Source organism: Triticum urartu, chromosome 7A (genome assembly GCF_056163025.1).
Source record: "Triticum urartu cultivar PI428250 chromosome 7A, HENAU_Tu73, whole genome shotgun sequence".
Lineage (NCBI taxonomy): Eukaryota > Viridiplantae > Streptophyta > Magnoliopsida > Poales > Poaceae > Triticum > Triticum urartu.
In genome coordinates this window covers 711,364,584-711,382,668 of record NC_141879.1, presented here as the reverse complement: position 1 = coordinate 711,382,668, position 18,085 = coordinate 711,364,584, and the positions used below count along the sequence as shown (strand labels likewise).

Here is an 18,085-nt window from a genome sequence, read left to right as displayed (position 1 = left end):
TGTGTAAGCTATCGAGGCTTCTTCTGCACGCTACCCAGGCAAAAGCTTCGAACAGAAGCTAACGAGCCTTCCTTGGAAAGCTACACAAATGGCTTTTCTCTGCAGTGCAAGGATCAGATTTGCAATAATTTTGTCAGAGGTACAATGCAGTCAAAACATATGCCTACCGCAAGGATCGAGTGTTCGGTGGCATATTCTTCTTATACATATGGTGAGCATGCATCCCCAACCATATCAGTCACTCATACGAGGTACGACAAGGATCCAATAGATATGCCTAAAGGAAAGTACGGATCCCACCGCCTCATGAATCACGCAAATGAAGATACACAGAGATACATTTCATATAATACAATGATCGACAAGATCTGGAGATGACATCACAGAATCAACGGCCTTGACAATGGTTATCAAGGTCATTATTCCCGCAACTGACAAAGGGATGTCCTAAAACCTTGTCACCTTCTTGTATGATTGGACTCAGCAATGAGCTCCGTACAGCTACAAACCCTGGGTATATGTCATATGTGTGCGGACCCAAGTCAGAAAATAGGCACAAGGAATAATGTCAAAAATCTTGCACTAATCACATCCATGGTCATACGAAGAATCAAGGACAGGTGTGGCAAAGTTATTTCAGTAAGGTATCCTAACAAAGAAAATCATGACCAATAAAGGGTGAGACTAACAACAAAGGTATGATGATTTTCGCACGACCATCAGGGTCCGGATACCCAAATCAGTTGGAGGCCATAATTCCATATGGATCCACAAAGGCATACTCTCAGCGGCCTACTCTGTTTTACAAGGATATCATATCCCGCTGACCCATTGGGAATGGTTAATATGGAAAATCCAAATAGGTATACTAACAAAATGAGAAACTCAAAAGCCGAACAATCAGCTCAGACCCGGTATACTCACCGACGAAATCAAGTACACGGTCAGTCTGTCAAGAAAAAGTAATTGTCCATCAGCCCTTGGCAGGCCAGTCTCAAGATATAAATACTCGGGATATGACACGGCTATAACTCCATACACCGTTATATTACTCCTGACAAAGGCAGTCAGATCTTTGGTACATATCTCATGCTCGAGCCAAAGAAATAAATCAAAATCAGTACCACCTATGGGCAGTCAGATCCCGTCATAAGATGGCCATGATTAATTCTCAGCATTTATTGAAACCAGAAGGCATGCATTTAATTGAAGCAACCCCAAGACAGAAGTATTAAGGATTTCATGACCAAAAGAAAATTTATGCTCAGATCCCTTGGATACTGATACGTCTCGAACGTATCTATAATTTTTGATTGCTCCATGCTATTATATTATCTATTTTGGATGTTAATGGGCTTTAGTATACACTTTTATATTATTTTTGGGACTAACCTATTAACTGGAGGCCCAGCCCAAATTGTTGTATTTTGCCTATTTCAGTGTTTCGCAGAAGAGGAATATCAAATGGAGTCCAAACGGAATGGAACCTTCGGGAACGTGATTTTCTCAACAAACGTGATCCAGGAGACTTGGAGTGGGCGTCAAGAAACAATCGAGGAGGCCACGAGGCAGGGGGGCGCGCCTACCCCTCTGGGCGCGCCCTCCACCCTTGTCGGCCCCTCGTTGCTCCACCGACCTACTTCTTCCTCCTATATAAGTCCACGTACCCCGCAAACATCCATGAGCACCACGAAAACCTAATTCCACTGCCGCAACCTTCTATACCCAAGAGATCCCATCTTGGGGCCTTTTCCGGAGCTCCGCCGGAGGGGGCCATTGATCACGGAGGGCCTCTACATCAACTCCATGGCCTCTCCGGTGATGTGTGAGTAGTTTACTTCAGACCTATAGGTCCATAGTTATTATCTAGATGGCTTCTTCTCTCTCTTTGGTTCTCAATACAAAGTTCTCCTCGATTCTCTTGGAGATCTATTCGATGCAATCTTCTTTTGCGGTGTGTTTGTCGAGATCCGATGAATTGTCGGTTTATGATCCAGATAATCTATGAACAATATTTGATTCTCCTCTGAATTCTTTTATGTATGATTGGTTTATCTTTGCAAGTCTCTTCGAATTATCAGTTTGGTTTGGCCTACTAGACTGATCTTTCTTGCAATGGGAGAAGTGCTTAGCTTTGGGTTTAATCTTGCGGTGCTCAATCCTAGTGACAGTAAGGGAAACGACACGTATTGTATTGTTGCCATCGAGGATAAAAAGATGGGGTTTATATCTTATTGCATGAGTTTATCCATCTACATCATGTCATCTTGCTTAAAGCATTACTCTGTTCTTATGAACTTAATACTCTAGATGCATGCTGGATAGCAGTTGATGTGTGGAGTAATAGTAGTAGATGTAGAATCGTTTCGGTCTACTTGTCTCGGACGTGATGCCTATATACATGATCACACCTAGATATTCTCATAACTATGCTCAATTCTATCAATTGCTCGACAGTAATTCGTTTACCCACCATAATACTTATGCTCTTGAGAGAAGGCACTAGTGAAACCTATGGCCCCCAGGTCTATCTTCCATCATATTAATCTTCCAACACTTAGCTATTTCTATTTCCATTTATTTTACTTTGCATCTTTATTTCTCTTTATCATAAAAATACGAAAAATATTATCTTATCATATCTATCAGATCTCACTCTCATAAGTGACCGTGAAGGGATTGACTACCCCTTTATCGCGTTGGTTGCGAGGTTCCTATTTGTTTGTGTAGGTGCGTGGGACTCGAGCGTGATCTCCTACTGGATTGATACCTTGGTTCTCAAAAACTGAGGGAAATACTTACGCTACTTTACTGCATCACACTTTCCTCTTCAAGGGAAAACCAACGCAGTGCTCAAGAGGTAGCAAGAAGGATTTCTGGCGCCGTTGCCGGGGAGATTCGCGCCAAGTCAAGTCAATATTTGACTCCCGACAATGAGCCATTTCTGGCGCCATTGCCGGGGAGTCTACGCACAAGTCACGACATACCAAGTACCCATCACAAACTCTTATCCCTCGCATTACATTATTTGCCATTTGCCTCTCGTTTTCCTCTCCTCCACTTCACCCTTGTCGTTTTATTCGCCCTCTCTTTTCCATTCGTCGCTTTCTTGCTTGCCTTGTCGTTATGGCTAGTCCTCTATCTTCTCCGTTGTCTCCCGAGAATGAAGTTCTTAATTTTAAGCAAAGGGAGGGAGAAAATCTAAAAGACGCTTGGTATAGAATTTGCAATGCTCAAAATAGATCTACCAGGAAGCAATCTACTTCCGTTCTTCTCCGCAATTTTTATGTAGGCGCTACTCCTTGGTACAGATATATTCTTGATACCATTATCGGAGGGAATTTATTGGGTAGCCATACTTTTGATTCTTATAATGCTATGATAGATTTGTTTGGCTCACCACCTCTTTTGGTTAATGGAACTATGTTAACTTTGGAACATGTGATGCAAAGGCTTGAAATTATTGAGAATAAAGTTGTCACTGTAGAGTTGATTGATAATTTGGATAAAAAGATCCAGAACCACATGATATGTGTTTTGCTTGGAGCATCTTGTATGATTTGAGTCTTTGCTTTTTAGTTTACCACAATCATCCTTACTGTGCACACCTTTTGAGAGAGACACACATGATTCGGAATTTATTAGAATACTCTATGTGCTTTACTTATATTTTTTGAGCTATATAATTTTTGCTCTAGTGCTTCACTTATATTTTTTAGAGCACGGCGGTGGTTTTATTTTATAGAAATAATTGATCTCTCATGCTTCACTTATATTATTTTGAGAGTCCTTTAGAACAACATGGAAATTTGCTTTTAGGAATAATATAAAAACTTTCACTACTGGAATCAGCTTCTTTGTCGTCCGCCATGGCGGACGGCAAAGGCATAGATCACGGATGGCAACCCTCTTTGCCGTCCACCAGCAGACGGCAAATTTTCCAGACGAACACGTGCTAGCAAAGGCCTTCTTTGTCGTCCGCTTCCCGGAAACTGACCGCAAAGGATTGTGTCGTCCGCCGTTGGTGGCCAGCAGACGACAAAGATCGTGGACGGCAGAGAGGTGGGGTGAGAGCCGTTACGGGTTAACGGTGTGCTTTGCCGTCAGCCAGCAGATAGCAAAGAGGCTAAGGTCCTTGTGGTCCACTGGGAGACGGCAAAGTGCTCAAACATGCCAGTCCCAGGAATCACAGGTAGCTGCCACGTGGCATGTTTGTCGTCAGCTAGCTGGCGGCAAAGAGCCTGTACAGCCCTGTTTTTAATTTAATTCATTCTATTTGACAGTAATTCATAGATATACACAGATATACATATATACACAACAAGCATATCCAACACACTAGTTTCATCATATATACATACATAATCAACACATATATAGTTCCATCCTTACATATTAAAAAGTTTCACATTGTTCATCCAACACCGTTATCCATCCATCCATATAACAAGTTCCAACCATGCAAGTTCATTGATACAAAATAAAAGCACAAATGGAAAAGAAGCACTCCATCCATGCAAGCTTCCATGAATTAAATCCAATCTGCAAAATGATAAACAAGATGTTAGAAGAAGAAGAATAAAATGAAGAAGAAAAAGAAGAATACTATAAGAAGTAAGCATACTTAAGTAAAATGGAGCTAACCTAGAAGAAAATGAAGAAGAAGAAGAAGAAGAAGAAGAAGAAGAAGAAGAAGAAGAAGAAGAAGAAGAAGAAGAAGAAGAAGAAGAAGAAGAAGAAGAAGAAGAAGAAGAAGAAGAAGAAGAAGAAGAAGAAGAAGAAGAAGAAGAAGAAGAAGAAGAAGAAGAAGAAGAAGAAGAAGAAGAAGAAGAAGAAGAAGAAGAAGAAGAAGAAGAAGAAGAAGAAGAAGAAGAAGAAGAAGAAGAAGAAGAAGAAGAAGAAGAAGAAGAAGAAGAAGAAGAAGAAGAAGAAGAAGAAGAAGAAGAAGAAGAAGAAGAAGAAGAAGAAGAAGAGGAGGAGGAGAAGAATAAGAGGAGGAGGAGGAGGAGAAGAAGAAGAAGAAGAAGAAGAAGAAGAAGAAGAAGAAGAAGAAGAAGAAGAAGAAGAAGAAGAAGAAGAAGAAGAAGAAGAAGAAGAAGAAGAAGAAGAAGAAGAAGAAGAAGAAGAAGAAGAAGAAGAAGAAGAAGAAGAAGAAGAAGACTATAAGCTTATTATGTAAACTTCGTCATTTCGTGCTAACATAAGTAATTTTGTAGTTAACCCTATAGGAAACTAAGAATATTAGAGCTAACTTAGAGCTAACTTATGTCATTTTGGAGAAGAAGAAGAAGAAGAAGAAGAAGAAGAAGAAGAAGAAGAAGAAGAAGAAGAAGAAGACTATAAGCTTATTATGTAAACTTGGTCATTTTGTGCTAACATAAGTAATTTTGGAGCTAACCATTAGGAAAGTAAGCATAGTAGAGATAACTTAGCATATTACAGCTAACATAGGTAACTAAGCATATTGGAGCTAACATAGGTAACTAAGCATATTAGAGCTAACTTAGAGCTAACTTATGTCATTTCGGAGGAAACAAAGCTAAGTATATATAGATCATTTTGGAGATCAAACATACCTGACATAATTCAGTTCTCATTGTTCTTCTCCTTCTCCTTCCTCAGCCTGATGCGCCAAGAGCGGCGAGGCGGTGGAGGCAGTGGGATGTAGTCTTCTACCACAATTGGCGTGGTCATGTCGCCTAGCTGTGGGATCGCCGGCGCCACCACTGGCGCGAGGTCATTGTCAGGCACCACCACCATCGCGAGGCCATCTTCAGGCAGGACAGGCACGAGCATCGCTAGGTCATCCTCAGCAACCACCATCTCTTGCCCATGGTCAGCCACCACCATCTCTTGCCCTTGGTCAGCCACCACCATCGCTAGGTCATCCTCAGCCTGATGCCCACTCTACTCCTCTTCGTCCCCACTCCAGTCCGGATCATCCTCCTTGTTGTCTTTGCTGCACCCAGAATCACTGCTGCTTTTGCTACAGCCAGAATCACTGCTGCTTTGGCTGTAGCCAGTGTCGCTGCTGCTGCTCCCATTGCCTGTCCAAATGCAACAATGACCGTTAACAATCGATGCGAGACAAAGCCAAATGTAGAGGAATAAGAAGAGGCAGAATGTACTGGCATCATCGTCATCAGTGTAGCGCATGCGACACATAGTCGCATTGAACACCTTCATGATGAGCATGGTGGCGTCGTCGTCATACCTGAAGAGAAGGAAGTACCCCTGCCGCTGGTCGTAGGCACGGTAGAACTTCTCTCGGCCACGACACAAGTACATGTGCCCTCCTTGATCACCAACTCCACATCCCACAGCCTGCGAAACCCGCTGCCGACCTGTCGCGGCTTCACATTATTTGACGGATCTTCACCCAGCATGTTCATAAAAGTTTCAGGCAGCCTCTGCGGTTTGTGACAATGAGTGATGTAGCAAACAACAGAGTTATCATAATGAGATGGGTGAAGGGGAGATCTCTCCTTTTATATACATGCCTCGTGGATGATACTGAAGTTCCAAGTATGATACTGAAGAACTCGAAAGCATCCAACTCGTACTCCGGTGTGGCAAAGCGGAGTCTGTGGTGGTGGCTTCCCCCAACTCTGATAAGCAGCAGAAGAGACCAATTAGTACCCTTACAACATTATCATACAACATTATAACATAAGAAATTGTGAGCAGAAGATAATCAACTACACCAAGTTATCATTTCTCATTCAAAAAACAATGCACTTGTGGACATATGATGGCTCTAGTTGAATTTATTAGTAGCACTAGTCATCAAAAATGTTTACTTTAATTGAATTTCATATAATAACTAGTTTAACTTCTTCTTCCTCCTTTCCCTTTCCCTCTTCTTCTTCTTCCTTTCCCTTTCCCTCTTCTTCTTCTCCCCCTCTCCTCTTTTCTCCTTCTTCTTCTTCCTTTTTCTTCTCCTCCTCCTCTTCTTCTTTTTCTTATTCTTGTTCTTATTTTTTCTTCTTTTCCTTTTTCCTTCTTTTCCTTTTTTCCTTCTTCTTCTCTAATATGTAAACTATCTAAAACTATTTATTATCTAAAACTATATCTAATATCTAAAACAGGGGCGGGGGAGGTTTTACTTTCCTTCTTCTCTTCCTTTTCTTCTTCATCATCATCATCTTCTTCTTCTTCTTCTTCTTCTTCTTCTTCTTCCTTCTTCTCCTCCTCCTCTTCTTATTTTTCTTATTCTTGTTCTTATTTTTTCTTCTTTTCCTTTTTTTCTTTTTCCTTTTTTTCCTTCTTCTTTTCTAATATGTAAACTATCTAAAACTATTTATTATCTAAAACTATATCTAATATCTAAAACAGGGGCGGGGGAGGTTTTACTTTCCTTCTTCTCTTCTTTTTCTTTTTCTTTTTCTTCTTCTTCTTCTTCTTCTTCTTCTTCTTCTTCTCCCTCCTCCTCTTCCTCCCTCCTCCTCCTTCTACTCCTCTTCTTCTTCTAAACTAAAACTAAAACTAATCTAAACTAAAATAAAATAAAATAAAATAAAACTAAACTGAAAATAAAACTAAACTAAAACTAAAACTAAAACAGAAACTAAAAAAACAAAACTAAAAAAAGGGGGGAAGAACAAACCTGCAGGGGATCCCTGGTTGAGGGCGAGGTCGCCCGGTGGGGCGGGGCGGCGCAGGGGCCGCGGGGAGGAGGGCGGCAGCGGGGCGGGGCGGCGCAGGGCCGCGGGGAGGGGTCCGGCACCGGGGCAGCCCGGCGCAGGCCTCTCCGGCGACAAGGTGCGGTGGGGCGACGGGGCGCGGTGGGGCGGCGGGGCGACGGGGTGCGGGGGCGGGGGGAGGGCTGGATGGCGGCGGGGGCTAGGTCCGAGGGCGGGGCTGGCGGGCGGCGGCGGTGGCAGAGCGGCGGGGGGGAGAGGCGGGCGTGCGGGAGGGAGACGGAGAAAGAGAGCGAGATGGGAGACAGCTTGGCTTGTTAAGTGGGCCTTCTCTGTCGTCTGCTAGCAGACGGCAAAGAGGGCGGCCGTTTAGGGCTGGCCCACGTCTCCCCTTTGCCATCCTCCGGTGGACGGCAAAGAACCTAACCTAGCCACGCCTTGTCCTGTGGGGCCCACCTGGCCCTTTGCCGTCTGCCTTCTAGCTCTTTGCCGTCAGCTGGCTGACGGCAAAGAAGTAGCGGGTGGCAAATAGAATTTTTGCCATCCGCACTTCCTTTGCCGTCCGCTTTGTGTAAGCGGACGGCAAAGAGGCTCTTTGCCGTCAGCCGGCAGACGGCAAATTGCCAGATTCCAGTAGTGTTTCATAGAAGTGCATTGAATACTATGAGAAGTTTGATACTTGATAATTGTTTTGAGATATGGAGATGGTGATATTAGAGTCATGCTAGTTGAGTTGTTGTGAATTTGAGAAATACTTGTGTTGAAGTTTGTGATTCCTGTAGCATGCACGTACGGTGAACCGTTATGTGATGAAGTCGGAGCATGATTTATTTATTTATTGTCTTCCTTATGAGTGGCGGTCGGGGACGAGCGATGGTCTTTTCCTACCAATCTATCACCCTAGGAGCATGCGCGTAATACTTTTTTTTGAAAACTAATAGATTTTTGCAATAAGTATGTGAGTTCTTTATGACTAATGTTGAGTCCATGGATTATATGCACTCTCACCCTTCCACCATTGCTAGCCTATCTAGTATCGCGCAACTTTCGCCGGTACCTTAAACCCACCATATACCTTCCTCAAAACAGCCACCATACCTACCTATTATGGAATTTCCATAGCCATCCCGAGATATATTGCCATGCAACTTTCCACCGTTCCATTATTATGACACGCTTCATCATTGTCGTATTGCTTGCTTGATCATGTAGTTGAAATCGTATTTGTGGCAAAGCCACCGTTCATAATTTTCATACATGTCACTCTTGATTCATTGCACATCCCGGTACACCGCCGGAGGCATTCACATAGAGTCATACTTTATTCTAAGTATTGAGTTGTAATTCTTGAGTTGTAAGTAAATAAAGTGTGATGATCATCATTATTAGAGCATTCTCCCAAGTGAGGAAAGGATGATGGAGACTATGATTCGCCCACAAGTCGGGATGAGACTCCGGACGAAAAAAAGGAAAAAAAAGAGGCCAAAAAAAGAAGGCCCGAATAAAAAATGAGAGAAAAAGAGAGAAGGGATAATGCTACTATCCTTTTTCCACACTTGTGCTTCAAAGTAGCACCATGATCTTCATGATAGAGAGTCTCCTATGATATCACTTTCATATACTTGTGGGAATTTTTCATTATAGAACTTGGCTTGTATATTCCAATGATGGGCTTCCTCAAAATGCCCTAGGTCTTCATGAGCAAGAGAGTTGGATGCACACCCACTTAGTTTCTTTTGTGGAGCTTTCATATACTTATAGCTCCAGTGCATCTGTTGCATGGCAATCCCTACTCACTCACATCGATATCTATTGATGGGCATCTCCATAGCCCGTTGATACGCCTAGTTGATGTGAGACTATCTTCTCCTTTTTTTTGTCTTCTCCACAACCACCATTCTATTCCACATATAGTGGTATGTCCATGGCTCACGCTCATGTATTGCGTGAAGATTGAAAAAGTTTGACAACACCAAAAGTATGAAACAATTGCTTGGCTTGTCATCGGGGTTGTGCATGATTTAAATATTTTGTGTGATGAAGATAGAGCATAGCCAGCCTATATGATTTTGTAGGGATAACTTTCTTTGACCATGTTATATTGAGAAGACATAATTGCTTAGTTAGTATGCTTTAAGTATTATTATTTCCATGTCAATATTAAACTTTTATCTTGAATCTTTCAGATCTGAATATTCATGCCACAAATAAGAGAATTACATTGAAAATTATGCTAAGTAGCATTCCACATCAAAAATTCTTTTTATCATTTATCTACTCGAGTACGAGCAGGAATTAAGCTTGGGGATGCTTGATACGTCTCCAACGTATCTATAATTTTTTATTGCTCCTTGCTATTATATTATCTATTTTGGATGTTAATGGGCTTTATTATACACTTTTATATTATTTTTGGGACTAACCTATTAACCAGAGGCCTAGCCCAAATTGCTGTTTTTTGCCTATTTCAGTGTTTCGCAGAAAAGGAATATCAAACGGAGCCCAAACAGAATGAAACCTTCGGGAACGTGATTTTCTCAGCAAACGTGATCCAGGAGACTTCGAGTGGGCGTCAAGAAACAATCGAGGAGGCCACGAGGCAGAGGAGCGCCTACCCCCCTGGGCGCGCCCTCCACCCTCATGGGCCCCTCGTTGCTCCACCGACCTACTTATTCCTCCTATATAAGTCCATGTACCCCACAAACATCCAGGAGCACCACGAAAACCTAATTCCACCGCTGCAACCTTATGTACCCAAGAGATCCCATCTTGGGGCCTTTTCCTGAGCTCCGCTGGAGGGGGCATTGATCACGGAGGGCCTCTACATCAACTCCATGGCCTCTCCGGTGATGTGTGAGTAGTTTACTTCAGACCTACGGGTCCATAGTTATTAGCTAGATGGCTTCTTCTCTCTCTTTGGTTCTCAATACAAAGTTCTCCTCGATTCTCTTGGAGATCTATTCGATGCAATCTTCTTTTGCGGTGTGTTTGTCGAGATCCGATGAATTGTGGGTTTATGATCCAGGTTATCTATGAATAATATTTGATTCTCCTCTGAATTCTTTTATGTATGATTGGTTTATCTTTGCAAGTATCTTCGAATTATCAGTTTGGTTTGGCCTACTAGATTGATCTTTCTTGCAATGGAAGAAGTGCTTAGCTTTGGGTTCAATCTTGCGGTGCTCGATCCCAGTGATAGTAGGGGAAACGACACGTATTGTATTGTTGCCATCGAGGATAAAAAGATGGGGTTTATATCATATTGCATGAGTTTATCCCTCTACATCATGTCATCTTGCTTAAAGCATTACTCTGTCCTTATCGACTTAATACTCTAGATGCATGCTGGATAGCGGTCGATGTGTGGAGTAATAGTAGAGGATCCAGAATCATTTCGTTCTACTTGTCTCGGACGTGATACCTATATACATGATCATACCTAGATATTCTCATAATTATGCTCAATTCTATCAATTGCTCGACAGTAATTCGTTTACCCACCGTAATACTTATGCTCTTGAGAGAAGCTACTAGTGAAACCTATGGCCCCCGGGTCTATATTCCATCATATTAATCTTCCAACACTTAGCTATTTCTATTGCCGTTTATTTTACTTTGCATCTTTATTTCTCTTTATCATAAAAATACGAAAAATATTATCTTATCATATCTATCAGATCTCACTCTCGTAAGTGACCGTGAAGGGATTGACAACCCCTTTATCGCGTTGGTTGCGAGGTTCTTATTTGTTTGTGTAGGTGCGTGGGACTCGAGCGTGATCTCCTACTGGATTGATACTTTGGTTCTCAAAAACTGAGGGAAATACTTACGCTACTTTACTGCATCACCCTTTCCTCTTCAAGGGAAAACCAACGCAATGCTCAAGAAGTAGCAGGTACCACTGCAGATATGAAAGAATCAACGTTAGCAAAAGGATTTGGTGTATGAGACAAAAATCCGTCAGAATTTGGGGAAAGGTGAAGCAAACCACCCCCGAGCAAAGGTAATCAAATCATATAAAATTCTTGGGGGAACAATAAATAAAGGAAAAAGGATACCCGGGTGAGAAATGGTGTCCTCAAGACAAACTTGTTCCCTGAGCAACTAAATCTCGAGGACGAGATTTCTTTAAGGGGGTAAGAGTTCTAACAGCCTGGATTTTGGTCCTTTCTTTTTCTTTTGATTTATTTGGTTTTTGCTCTGTTTTTATTTTTTTGGAGTGGTTATGTTGCCTTGTCACTTGGGAAATCATATTCATCTCCTCTCCCAAGTGACTCATGACCCTAAAAACCTTTCCAAGATCATGTCACTTCACTGCTTGACCAAACCCTAATTCATTTTTCTCAGGAATATTCCTTTTTCCTATTAAAGGAATAACCCTGTCTGCCCTAGGTTGTGAAGCAACCCATATTTCTGTCCATCCAAAAATCCCCAAATAAGTCTTATAAATTTTACGGGTCATATCTTCCTCAAATATGGCAAAATATTTCATTGGCCATATTTCCCATCATGCTCAATAAATTCATTTCCTATTCTGACATAAATGGCACATTGTGAAGCAAGTGCTATTTATCCTTGCCCATTTGCCCCCAAACTTTTTGGGCATGATATATCATCCAAATAATTGACCTTTGCAAAAATTCAACTTTATTTGCCTAGCCAAATTTCCTCAGTGATTTTTGAAAGTTCTTGTATGAGGGAAGCCTTTATGAAGGAAGTGCTAGCTAGGTTTATCCAAATGAGTTTAAATTTTGCACACTTCTTCTTGTGCTCATATTATCTCACTACTACAAGTTTCAGCCCCATCCAATCATCTATGTGAGCACAGGACCAAATCTTTGCTTCTGGTAAAATTTTCAGGTTGTGAAGCAAGTGCATTTTATATAGCTTCAAAAATACTGGTAAATTACCATACTGTTCTCCTATCCAAATAACTTTCCTCCACCAAATTTGGCACCAGTTCACCTAGCCAATTTTTCTCTAGAATTATTGCAAGATTCTGGTCAGTGAAGATAGCTATGAACGAAGTACCATTTTGGTGAATCCAATTGGTATGAGATTTTTACAGCTTCTTACTATGACCAAATCACTAAGCCTTGCCAAATTTGAGCTCAATTTGACACTTCATGTGAGTGCACCTTCCGATCTTGATTCTGGACTAAATATGCACTTGTGAAGCAACTATGGTGCATCTTGGTCCTAATCTTCTCAAAGTTACCAGGGTGAAAGTCCTTCTTACCCTAAACCTCGTAGACAACTCCTTTGCCCCCAATCACCTTCCTTTTGATCACCAATGCACATCCAAGTTTACTGCAGTAAACTTCAGAGGGTGACTACCATTTAACCATAGCAGTTTTCACCGAGCTACCACCGTAATTGAGACATACCCTGGAAGAACTTACCCGTAGACAACAATTTCCAGCCCATCTCCCTCGCTTCATGCCAGTGCACGCGGTGACCGCGTTAATGGCATCACTGTGCACGCGCTCTGTGTGCAGTGGCCATTTGTGCTTCGGCAGCTCCTCCTCTCGTCGCCTTTGCGCATGTGACCGTGTCCATTGTCTTCCTCTCATCATCGTCGTTTCGCTGGACCCCTCTCCCCCTCCGTCCGTTTCCTCACCGACGCTCGCCGCCGAACGCACACGGGAGCACAATGCGCCGACCGTCGTCTTCCTCCTCGTCTCTTCCTCCCTGCGCTCCTTCGGCCTCCTCCTCCCCGTGAGTTGTCCCTTGTGCCTCCCTCGTCGTCTGCCTCCGAGCTCATGCACGTGGGCACGTGTCTGCGGCGCCGGCCACGCGTCTGCGGCGACGACAGCGCGGCTCCCCCTCCCCTTGGCTATTTAAGCAGCCCTGAGGCCCCCCGATCGCCCCAAGCTCTTCGCCTCACTCCTCTAGCCCCTCGCCCGAGCCCCGGAGCTCCTCCCCGTCTCTATTGGCCGCCACGGTCGCCGGAGCGCCTCGGCTAAATTAGCCTGAAGCTGAGCCCCTCTCTTCCATCCACCACCACCAGAGGCCTCACCTATACCCACCAAGCCTCCCCCTCCCCTCGACTAGTCGCCAGAGTAGCTGTGGCCATCGTCCCCAAGATCGGTCGCCGCCTCCCCTGCTTGTTGTTGTTGCGCGATGTCGCCGTTCTGTCCCTCCCCGGCGCCTGATTTCTCTCTGGATGGACGCGGTGGGCTAAGCCTCGCTCGTCGGCATCATCCCCACGGCCGGAGATGGCCGGAGCCGGTCAGGCCAGACGCCGGCCGAGCCAGCCCCGCCTCTCCTTTGTTCTGTGTCGGGCGCGAGGAAGAAGCCAGGCGAGAAGAGAGAGAGAGAGAGAAAGAGATGGATAAGGAGGGCCCCACTCGTTAGCTGCACAGCGCCACGGGCCCCACTGACACGCTGGATTAGTGGAAGCGTACTTCCCAGCAGTACGTTTTCGCCTTCAGAAAGCGTATTCCTCTTCTGCTCCAGCCGTAAGTGTGTTTTCCTATTTGAAAACGTATTCTCTCCTTAGACGCTTTCTGTTTTCTCACTCAGCGGCCTGTTTGTGATGATTTTATTGCAGAAAGGTCCCTGGCAGAAAACACTTCATATCTTTTTACTCCCAACTCCAAATGAGGTGAATCCAAAGCCCACTTCTTCATCTCGTCGAGCCCGTTCTGTTGGTCACACTTTCAACATGTTTTGACATTCTGAAAATGACCATTTTGCCCCTGCCCTTATTCAGCCCCCTCCGAGAGAGAACGTTTTCCGGTGATTCTTTCCGCGAGTTTCTCGCACTTTCTCCCGGTGCTTTCTTCCACCCCAGGCAAGCCACACCCTCCATTTGCATGGTTGCAATGCAGTGACATGGTTTATTTATTTGAACTTGTTTAAAATATTGCATTAGCTATGTATGATTTGTTCATGGCATTTCTCAGAGTATGGTTTTGATCTAGATGTTGCCATGATATTGCCTAGAGTTCTAGGACTTATGTTTTGATGATTATGTGGATGACATGTGCCTTTGGATTCTTAGTGGACATTATGATTATTTTCATGAGAGTATCTGGTATTATTTTGGAGTATTACTTTGGATATCATATTACCATTGTATTATTAGTGGCTAGTGTTATTTCCACCATGATGCTAGATGATATTATGTTTTGGAGTATGATGTTGGAGATGATGCTTGCATGTGGATCATAGTTGGATAGTTAGTTCTTGATATTTGAGTAGTAGTCTTATCGTTCTTGGATTCATCCTGATAGTAGTGTTGCAATATCCTCGGAGTATCTTGGTATGATGTTATGATGCTTGGATTATTTGTTGGGTATGCTATGACTTGGATTATAGCTTGATAGATGATATCGGAGTATCAGTCATTACAGTTATATTTTTGGGGATAAATTCCGTCATTAAGTTGGTTAGGTGCCACCGAACCGGGCTTTCTCCAGTGCAACCACATTTGCCTTTATGGGAAGGCCCTAATGCGATGCTATTGTCGTGTCTCTCGCCGGTGCCTCCAACGAGGGAAGGTTATGGGCGCGCGCTACCCTGATCAGGTAGGCGGACATAAGCCTTGTGTGCTCGTTGTTGTTGTTATGTGCACATGTCCCCGTTTGGGACGGTTTATTGTTTTGGCCACGACGGTGGCTGTTGGTGTCTTTGGTAGACACGGGGCCACCTAGGACTAGCCCCGTGGGGAGTGAGTCGGAGTGGCCGGGAGAGTTTCATGGCAGTAGATCGGTTTTGTCGGAACGTCCTTGGTCCACCCGAATGGGAGTGCGAGGCCATGGGTTCCATGGTGTGGGTAAAGTGCACTACCTCTGGAGAGTGTGTGTGTTTAATCTATCGATAGCCACGTCCTCGGTCATGGGCACAAGTTCATACTAGGTCACACCGTTCGATCAACACTCACGTGACGGAATGACTTATAGGTGATCTATATGTTGTTATTTTGAGCAGTACAGATTGGCAGGATGTTGATGATGACGTTTGAGACCAAGTGTTGGTCATGGTAGTGATCGCCGGAAAGATCACCATTTGAGACCAAGTGTTGATCATGGTTGTGATCGCCGGAATGATCACCGTTTGGTTTTGATCACGAGGTGATCAAGATGGTATACTGCTTGGCCGGTTAGCCAAGAGAGATATGGTTATGCAGATCTGAGATGGAAATTTATCAGTATTGTATCAGTTTCATACCATGCTTAGTAGTTGTTTCATCATGGTAGTTGTTAATTAATTAACCAGTTAATGCTATGTTATTGTCTTGCATTGATGTTTATGGTTGTTATGAGTTTGCAAGTACATTCAATGTACTGACCTGGCAAATCATGCCAGATTGCAGGTGATGCCATGATTGCTTGCTTGCTTGCTTATCGAGGTTGCCGTGCGTGCGCGCTAGATCGTCTCCCAGCTAGAGTCCCTGCGGAGTGGAGTTCACCACCTTCGTCGTTATTCCGCTGCTAGAAGCATTATGCTGCTACAAGTTGTTTCGCTGCTAGCATAGAGCAAGTGTAGTATCGCAAGCGTAGTGTCGCCGTGCTGATGTGCTTCTTTGTAACATCAGATCCTTGTATTATTATTCTTGAAAAAAGAGCTGATTTGTTCTATGTCAAGCAGTGCCGTATTCCAGAGACTTCTCCTCGATCTCTGGGCTAGAATACGGGGCGTGATACGTCTCCAATGTATCTATAATTTTTAATTGTTCCATGCTATGATATATTCTGTTTTAGATGTCTATTGGGCTTTATTATACACCTTTATATTATTTTTGGGACTCATGTTATATTCTGTTTTAGATGTTTATTGGGCTTTATTATACACATTTATATTATTTTTGGGACTAACCTATTAACCGGAGGCCCGGCCCAAACTGTTGTTTTTTGCCTATTTTAGTGTTTCGAAGGAAAATGATATCAAACGGAGTCCAAACGGAATGAAACCTTCGGGAACGTGATTTTTGGAACAAACGTGATCTAGAGGACTTGGAGTCTACGTAAAGCAATCAACGAGGAAGGCACGAGGCAGGGGGCACGCCCACCTCCCCCAGGCGCACCCTCCACCCTTGTGGGCCCCTCGTTGCTCCACCGACGTACTTCTTCCTCCTATATATACCCATATACCCTGGAAACATCAGATACGGAGCCAAAACCCTATTTCCACCGCCGCGCAACCTTCTGTACCCGTGAGATCCCATCTTGGGGCCTTTTCCGGCGCTCCGCCGGAGAGGGCATTGATCACGGAGGGCTTCTACATGAACACCATTGCCTCTCCGATGATGTGTGAGTAGTTTACTTCAGACCTTCGGGTCCATAGTTATTAGCTAGATGGCTTCTTCTCTCTCTTTGGATCTCAATACAAAGTTCTCCTCTATCTTCTTGGAGATCTATTCGATGTAATCTTCTTTTGCGGTGTGTTTGTCGAGATCCGATAAATTGTGGGTTTATGATCAAGTTTATCTATGAACAATATTGGAATCTCCTCTGAATTCTTTTATGTATGATTGGTTATCTTTGCAAGTCTCTTTGAATTATCAGTTTGGTTTGGCCTACTAGATTGATCTTTCTTGCAATGGGAGAAGTGCTTAGCTTTGGGCTCAATCTTACGGTGTCCTTTCCCAGTGACAGTAGGGGCAGCAAGGCACGTATTGTATTGTTGCCATTGAGGATAAAAATATGGGGTTTATATCATATTGCATGAGTTTATCCCTCTACATCATGTCATCTTACTTAAAGCATTACTCTGTTCTTATGAACTTAATACTCTAGATGCATGCTGGATAGCGGTCAATGTGTGGAGTAATAGTAGTAGATGCAGAATCGTTTCGGTCTACTTGTCTCAGACGTGATGCCTATATACATGATCATACCTAGATATTCTCATAACTATGCTCAATTCTATCAATTGCTCGACAGTAATTCGTTTACCCACCGTAATACTTATGCTCTTGAGAGAAGCCACTAGTGAAACCTATGGCCCTCAGGTCTATCTTCCATCATATTAATCTTCCAACACTTAGCTATTTCTATTGCCGCTTATTTTACTTTGCATCTTTATTTCTATTTATCATAAAAATACCAAAAATATTATTGTTGGTGTCAAAACCGGCGGATCTCGGGTAGGGGGTCCCGAACTGTGCGTCTAGGCCGGATGGTAACAGGAGGCAAGGGACACAAAGTTTTACCCAGGTTCGGGCCCTGTTGATGGAGGTAAAACCCTACGTCCTGCTTGATTAATATTGATGATATGGGTAGTACAAGAGTAGATCTACCACGAGATCGGAGAGGCTAAACCCTAGAAGCTAGCCTATGGTATGATTGTTGTTCTATATGTTGTCCTACGGACTAAAACCCTCCGGTTTATATAGACATTGGAGAGGGTTAGGGTTACACAAAGTCGGTTACAATGGTAGGAGATCTGCATATCCGTATCGCCAAGCTTGCCTTCCACGCCAAGGAAAGTCCCTTCCG

At 43.4% G+C, this 18,085-nt stretch overlaps 1 long non-coding RNA gene across 1 annotated transcript; it reads left to right on the top strand.

The window, feature by feature from the left end:
* Positions 1 to 13,048: 13,048 nt before the first annotated feature.
* On the top strand, positions 13,049 to 17,050 carry LOC147961950 (uncharacterized). The gene is made up of 3 exons (XR_015611924.1): positions 13,049 to 14,101; positions 14,194 to 14,247; positions 14,356 to 17,050. It is a non-coding gene; the product is annotated as an uncharacterized LOC147961950 (long non-coding RNA).
* Positions 17,051 to 18,085: the final 1,035 nt, after the last annotated feature.